The following is an 8,451-nucleotide window of genomic DNA, read 5'->3' on the forward strand; positions in this document are numbered from 1 at the left end:
TGCTCTGGCTGTATTGGTTCCCAAACATCCTCCAAAGTGCAATGCCATCAGTACAAACAGAAAGCTGGTGCTACCCCTGGTAGCAACCCCTCCAGTTCTAGTCCAGGTGCAGCATCTTCCTTCTCATACAGCCGATTATTTACTGAAGGACATACTTACCATTCTTTCATAGAAACCAAGAGCATGCTGAAGGGTAACACATCAGCTGCTGGATTTACCCACTGCCCTCTCTGGAGCAGACTAAGAACTGTTTGATCACCTTGCAAAGGCCTCACATTGCTGAACATAGCTCTGCATCAACAGTGGAAGCCTCTGCTATCAGAACAGCCTAAAGAGCAATTTAAGCATGAAATTCTCTACAATCACAGGTCAGGGCATGATATGAACTTGTGCAGACTTCAAGAAGCCTCCTCTCAAGAATCAGTTAGGAAAAAAAAAAAAAAAACAACAAAACAACAAATAGAAAAATAAAAACAAAACAAAACTACCAGCATATATCCCTCTGCAGAGCGGCATCAAAGTGTGCAATAAAGGTGACCCTGGAAAGAATTCCTGCATTGCATCTGTAAACACTCCATGTGTAACATACACCTGTGAAGTAACAGGAACCAGACGACATGTTGTTGAGCCTTCTTGGTTCTAGATGTTTAAGCATCACTCAAACCGAGGGGAAGATTTCTTGCATCAGATACAAGCTCTACTACAGAAGGTACAAGCTGGTCTTTGCTAGATGGCAGTGGCCAAAGAAATCCAACCCCCTTGTTGACAGGCTGATTGGAAGTATGTTACAAGGGACTACTTGTTGGAAGTGTGCAGTGTTTAAATATATCACAGCTAAGCTGTGTGAAACACAAGTTAAAATGCTCAATTAATAGAAGCTTATTCAAGCTGATACTGGGCGATATCTTCTATTTTGACACATCCAGATTTCCAATTTACGCATCTCTCAATGAAGCAGGAATTAAACACCTCATTCTCCACCCTCACAAAATATTCTGTTCTCTCCTATAAATCTCCAGAAGGGCAAAATACTTTGTACTCCACTAAAGCAGGCTGACTCTAAATTAGACTGTAATAAAACACAGAGAATCCCTCTGGTAGGTGAGCAGCATTATTCTGGGAACTTCCATCAGGAAGTGGGTGAATACACACACACACATACAAATAAAGATGCATCAGGGGTCTATTTCCCACTCAACATTACATCCAGCCAAGACAAGACAAATCTCCCAACAAAACCATTGTGCCCTGAGGGGCAACTGTGCTTTACTGCAGTCATAAACATGCTGGACTGAAGGAAGGCTTGTTATAAAGCTATGTCTGCTGTCCCAGTTTGGACAAAGACTTCTGCACTGAAAAACCTAGCATTACCTTTGGGTGTTGGAGGAGAAAGGACCTGTTTAATCTAGTTTAATTAATTAAAAATAACTCTTACACAAAGTGGGAAATTTTAGTTATCAAGGATGAGCACAATAGCTTGGGTCAGGATCTAGGAAGTCTTTACTCATCTCTTCAGGTTTCCTAGGGAGATGGCTCACTTTCAGAACAACTGGCTTGTTGGAGAATATTCAGAAATCAACACACGAGTAACTGGTGCTCACAGATCAAAACAACCCTAAATATCACCACGGTGCCCACCCAAGCCCTGTCAGTCACTGCTGGGTCTGCCCGTGGATGCTCAGCAAGATGAACGTCCTCCTCTCTGAGATGAGATACCTCTCCCACAAATCACTGCTCTCTTCCCCCTGCACCTTCCCTTCCCTCTAACCTTCTTCCATTACTCATACACTGGAAGCGAATGCAAAGAGTAACAATAATTAGACAAGTACAAATAGCTGGACAGTGCTATGGACGGTGCCTTCCACTAAATAACAGGTTGTTACCATACCAACAGGCGGGACGAGCGCCACGCTGACAGTGCTTGCAGGCGCTCCAGCACTGGCACATCATCCGTTATCCCACTGCTCGGGCTGGCCTCACCGAGGCACCAGGCGCTGCCCAGGTCCTCACGCCCCATCAGTTTAAGTCAGGGGCACCAGTGTTTCTCATGAGGCAGCACGGGAAAAGCCCCTGTGTTAGCAGCAAACTCCGCAGTGGCTCAGCTTTGCTTTGGGAGGACAGGGATGGAGTAAGCAGTTACGGAAACAGGATGGACTTCTGGTCCAGAAGGGCACATGCAACATCCACATGCTCACCTGCACTGCTCAACAGCTGTAGACAAACTGTCTTATTGATGTGTCCTCTATAAAAAGACAGAAATTACAGGAAGAACACTGATGAATTGGAAGGGGGAGAAATGGAGAGGGTTTGATGGTGCTGGTCCTTGCAGCAGCGGATCTGCTGGATTACTCGTGACCAGTGACACAAGTCCAGCACGGTGATCTTGCTGAAAGCCTAAAATGGTCCGCTTTGTCACAGGACACAGCAATCACTTAAAGAGGAATCACCAGTCAGGTGATGCTCTGAGTCCTTATGACTGTGAATAGTCTCCTGATGCAGCATGCTTACAGCAACCACCCAGCTGCATGAATACTTGTGTGCTTGAAAGGAAAATAGCGCTGTTTTAAGAGTGGACATAACAAACCCCCTCTGTGACCTGGCAGCAACATTAACAAGTCAGATCCAGATATTTTTGGAAAAAGCCTCTTTCAGAGGAGTGATGCTCTGTGACGGCAGCCACACGCACCTCGTCACGCGTGTGATCCCAGCACGTGTTCCATCTCCTTCATGATTTTTCCTGTCTGCCGAGGTATCTCAGCTGATGATTTCCTAGGACACAAGAGTATAAAACTGAACAGGCTCAGCAGAGTATAAAACCCAGCAGGGTGTGCAAGACGCACTTGGTCACTCAGTAGCTGCATGCCCAAGATCACTGATCGTTTAAAAGTCTCACTCATTGCTTCTGCTTAATTACTGAAATATGCATGAAAGAAAATATCTGGAAACAGCAACAGAGGCACAACTGTGCCCTTCTGAAGGGACAGAGGTGCAAAGGGTTGCAGTGGGGTTTCCTTCTTCTGCCACGATGTGTTCAAACCTTCAACACCGGAAGAGCTAACAGCAAAAGAAAAACAGAACTCTGCAGGACCAGTTACCAGCTTTATTCTCATGTGACAGGATGGGGAAATGGGGAGAGGGAGACGTCAATCAAGTTCTAAACTGCTGGAAGAAGTAATTTAATGAACAAACAGTTGTTCCAGCTCATGCTCAGCAAAGGTGATCAATTTTTCTCCCCAAAGTTTTTGTTTAAGGCTTTATTCTGAGGCTTAGTGATCATATTGATTTAATTAAATTAATCTCTGCTCGCTTATCCATCTTTGCTGCATGTAAAACAGTCAATGGCCTGGTTAAAATTTGCAATACATTTCTGATGGCAACCCCATCCATCAGAACAAAGTCTTCTGGTTTTAACATCTTCAGATATGAATTTAAGGTACAGCTGTTTCTACTATCATATAGAAACCTGATGAAGCAGCAATTCCTTTCATCTCTATTCCTTATAGTTGAGCTTCACAAATCCCTTCTCCTCTATCATCACCCTTTGAGCACTCTTCTCCCAAAGAAAACTCCTCATGAGGACCTGGTAGTGCTTATGCTAAAATTATTCATGGTCCATCTATTTTTAGGACACCTCAGCATCGTTATAACAGGGATCTCATGTACACTTTCAGAGGTAAGTTAGTATTTACTTTATCTTCCTTTGCTTCTCTGCTCCATAAGGAATGTGGGCAGAAAACAGAGGAAAGACGGGAAGCAGTGGGAGCAAAATTCCTCTCTCTCTTAAAAAAAAAAACAAAAAACAACAAAAACAACCAAAAGAGTGAGGTTTTTGTTTTTTCCTTTTCTTTCTGAGCCACCCCCCCCATCCCACCCAACTCCACTTTCGCAGCTCTCAGGATCTCAACAACCACAAACAAGGCAGGTAACAGAAGGCTCATGAAGACAACACTGTGAACAGATGACGATGTGTTAGGATAATTATAAAAGAGGATACTGAGGGTTGTGGTTGCACCAACAGAAGCTGAACTGAACCTATTTCAAAAAAGCAAAAGAAATTAGGGCATCAAATCCTCCTGGCATGATTTCAGGCACTTCAATACAAATATCCCCAGCTTTCCACTGTAAACTGATTTCAGGCCAGATTTAAGGCTCCTGGGACATCACTAGCAGATGTGCAGCGTTATCACCTCAGGAGTTCAGGCAGACAGGCTGAGACAGGAGCACCCATTTAGTTGTGCAGCCAGACTTTTGGGGCGTGAATCCATGTACGATTGCTGAGCGGAGCAGGTTGGCTCCTGCAGGTGCCCTGGCAGAGCTGGCAGCAGCAGCTTGCAGAACTGCTGTCCCTCCCCAGCATTACCAACTCTTCTCTCCACTGCAAAATCCACTCAGTTTTCAAACCCCGTTTTAATAACACAGCAAACCTTCATGCATCTCAGCTCTCTGGCTGTGCCTCTCCACAAAGCTGCTTTGTCTTCTTTGCACTTAAGACAAAGAAGATGGTTAACAAGAACTTTTGCAGATACATTTTATTTTTAAGACCTTCGGAAGCCAGCTCATCTGCTCTCATGGGCTTCTTGCTGATATGTCTCACTTTATTAGTGACTTTGGCCTTGAGTGTCTCAGCTGTTTGATCAATACAGCAGGGGGTCAGTGATATTTTCTCACTTTTAGTGTCTCTCTGCCTTTAACTTTGTCACCTGATGAACAGCGCTACCCCGCAACACTTATCTCATATCGATTTTCTCCAGACTCCCGCTGCATTTCCCGCTGTCCCACCATCTCCCCCTCTGTCACCAACATGCCCATTTATTGTTAACTTATCACTTTCTCCCCCCCTCCTCGCCCTTTAGGGGTCTTTGGTCCTTCTCCCCCCCAACAGTAGCACATTGTGGAAAACACAATTTCCTTTTCCCCCCTCCCTCAGTGTTTTCCTTCAGCCGTTTGTTGTTTGCAGTTTGTCAGCCAGCACCCGCTGCCCACCACTGCACAGCACCTACCAAAGCAACACCTCCCGTCACATCACCCCGTACGGGATGGATGGGCTCAGGGTCACTGCAGGAGGTAACAGGGACCCCTCCACCACTGCCACATGTTTCATCCCAGCCTAGATCTGGAGCGAGCAATGCCTGTTGTAGGCTCCAGAAAGCAGCTTGTCACATTTTGCACCTCTTGATACCGGAGAGGTGACCGACAGCTGCCAAAGTTCCATTTGTAACGGTGATGGTTTTAATACTGCTGGCCATAATCGTACCTGATACAGACTCCTTTGATAGTCGAAAGGGTCACAAATCACAGAATCCCAGCCTGGTTTGTGTTGAAGGGACCTTAAAGCTCATCCAGTTCCAGCCCCTGCCACGGGCAGGGACCCCTTCCACTAGAGCAGCTTGCTCCAAGCCCCTGTGTCCAACCTGGCCTTGAACACTGCCAGGGATGGGGCAGCCACAGCTTCTCTGGGCACCCTGTGCCAGCGCCTCAGCACCCTCACAGGGAAGAGCTTCTGCCTAAGAGCTCATCTCAGTCTCCCCTCTGGCAGGTTCAAGCCATTCCCCTTGGCCTGTCCCTACATCCCTTGTCCCAAGCCCCTCTCCAGCTTTCCTGCAGCCCCTTTAGGCACTGGAGCTGCTCTCAGGTCTCCCCTTGAGGAGCCTTCTCTTGTCCAGGCTGCCCCAGCCCAGCTCTCTCAGCCTGGCTCCAGAGCAGAGCTTCTCCAGCCCTTGCAGCATCTCTGTGGCTTCCTCTGGAGCAGACGTCTCACCCATGGGCTTACACTGGGCTAGCTGGAAAAGCAGGGAAATGAGTGCTGCAGCTTCACAGTAGCAAAAAGAAGATGTGATTTCCCTGTGGATTTTTCCTGACATCAAAACTTTTTCAAAAGATCCCTCTGTACAAACTCTGTCCCCTCAAGTCACACACATTCTCACTATAGAGCTAAGAGGATCGTGAGCACCTTCATCCCCAAAAGTAAAACTTTTCCTCCCATCTCTGTAGCTCAGAAAGCAAAATAAAATGACATTCGTGTGGCACAGAAAAATGAGCAGTGCTGCCACAGCTTCCATAGGTCTCTGTTTAAAGGACGCCAAACACCAGAGGTGCTTTGGGGAACACTGCAAAGGGCAGCCCTCCTGCAGGCATGGGGTGTTTAATTACCCTGTACCTGCCTAGAGGATGGAGAAGCCGGTCCAGCCATGCCACTGGCAGGAGGTTGCTCATTTTCAGACTAACAAAATGCAGCCCCAGGGGAGTCAGCTCATTCCATGCTCAACATCTGAGAAACATTCCCAGGTACAGGAAGAGCTGCTCCTCCAACCAGGCTCCCTTCCAGAGCTTTGGCTTTCCCAGCACTCCCGCACGCTTCACCAGCAGTGGGATCTGTTCACATCTTGGGCTGGGAAATGTTTCTGGTGAAGGAACCTTACAATTGTATTTAAATTTGGAATTAACTAACCTGGAATAAGAAACTTGGTAAGACCAAACCCAGTATTTCCAATTTGGCATTCCAATAATAAATACAAGGTAAAAGATTCTTTACTTTGATGCTTAAAATTTAAAAAAAAAAATCAACACAGTTCTATTTTCAGTCCCATTAAAGCCACAGAGGTGGGAGTCCATTGATTTCACCAGACCAGAACTGACAGGTTTCCATATTCTTTTCCTGTTGCAAACTCTGATATTTAGCCTTTTGAAATCCTGAGTTGCAGAGATGGTGAAAGGTCTCATCCGCTCCTTTGCTCCTTAAGTGGATGAGAACTATACACATTTCTAGGGCTGCTGGGCAGTTTGTCCCTCTCCTGCCTGTGAGAAGCTTTCAAAACCCCTAGGATCTCACTGTGCCTTCCTCCAAGCCATCCTGGAGGACAGAGCAAGACGGCTGAAGGCCCATCAGAAGCAATCCAGCCCCACACATCCCGACCAACACTGAGCATTTCCCTCAAGCAGCTTTATCGTGTTTCCATTCCTCAGTGAGGTGCAGCAGGGAAGCTGCATGACCAGTGCTGCAGAGCCCTCCCTTAGTCTCCTGGCATTAGACTCCCTGATTTAATGCACATGTGCTCTTTTATTCATCTAACAAGTTTATTCCTTTGTCAGGTGCAGCCTCATATCAGAGGGCTGTGCTGAGATGGGTACACGGGGAATTTACTGCTATAACAGGTTTATTCTTACAATAGCTATTCATTTATGCAGAATCCCCTCTTTGGCATCCCTTTTCATAAGTGGAGGCAGGCAGGCAGGCTCTGCAGCGTGAGCCTGCATTGCCCTCCTGCGGCCAGCCACCAGATCCGAAAGCCCCTACATTAATCATAGCAGCAGGAGTGTAAAATTCAATTTTACCTCTCCATTCATTCTGAGATGAGTTGAAGGCTGGCCTTGTACATATAAACCACACTTTACTTCATCAGAGCCCCAGTAACAAATGAAGTGTCTTCTTCGGGGAGTTTAACCATCAAAAAACACCGCGCCATTTAATTCCGTGTGTGCCTAGGGTCAAAGAAGGAGCTCTTGGCATCAGCAAATGCTTCAGCCCTCAGCTGCGCAGTAAACTATGTTTTAGAGATTGTTCCTCAATACGAAATGATCAGTCCATTTATCTGCTAAAGCAGCCTGTCTCTTTGCTCAGTCTCCCAATATTTTTTTCCACTGACCTGATCTGGACAATAAACCAAAGTCATCTTAAGATATTCACTGTTCAATTTGTTACTTGAGCGGCTCCGAGCCCGCCTGTCCCTACTGTCAGCATCATGGACCCTCCAGCCTTCACCATGGACCTGAGTGCTTGTGCCCAGCTCCCTGGCTCAGCTCAGTGGGGACGGGCGGTGTGGTCCCAGGTATTGCTGTGCCCCAGAGCCCCAGCAAAGTGTTTTGCCCCGTGTCCCTCTCATGCAGATACAGGGATTGGGATGTCCTTGCTCCCTGGGGAGCTGCTGTTGCAGAGCTGCAGCCACACTCCTTCCCCCAGGCCAATGCAATACTAGTTACCTTTTACAGGAGGTAGCTGGTCTGTACTCAGAGAGTGCACCTTCAGACTCTCTCATGGCAGTGGGGAGTTTACCACCTTCAACTGAAGAGGCCTTAGAAGTCCCACCGTGGTCTCCTAAGTTAAGCACTGCGGCATCACAGAGGGTAGGATTTTACCATTGTCTCATCCTATAAATACCAAAATCCTAATTTTAACTGTTTCGCAGCAGAGTGGTGCTGAGGTCCCAAGAGCTAAAGCCAGGAACTCAGTATCCTTACAGCTTTGCACTTACTAGCAAAGGTCAAAGAAATGGGGAACTTGGTCCATCTCCCTCATGCAGCTCAAGCACAGCTGAATCACTGCTGGCCATCAGCATCCCACTGACGTCTGAGTTCTGGGTTTCCAGTTTCGGAACTGGTTCACCTATGTCTAACATCACCTTTGGGAGGCTTTTAGAAACTCAGTTCTGCGGGAGTTTTTACAGTACCCCAAAG

This window comes from Pezoporus flaviventris, unplaced genomic scaffold, assembly GCF_033815535.1.
Source record: "Pezoporus flaviventris isolate CSIRO_AGI_PZ_B2104156 unplaced genomic scaffold, CSIRO_AGI_Pfla_v1 ptg000213l, whole genome shotgun sequence".
NCBI lineage: Eukaryota > Metazoa > Chordata > Aves > Psittaciformes > Psittacidae > Pezoporus > Pezoporus flaviventris.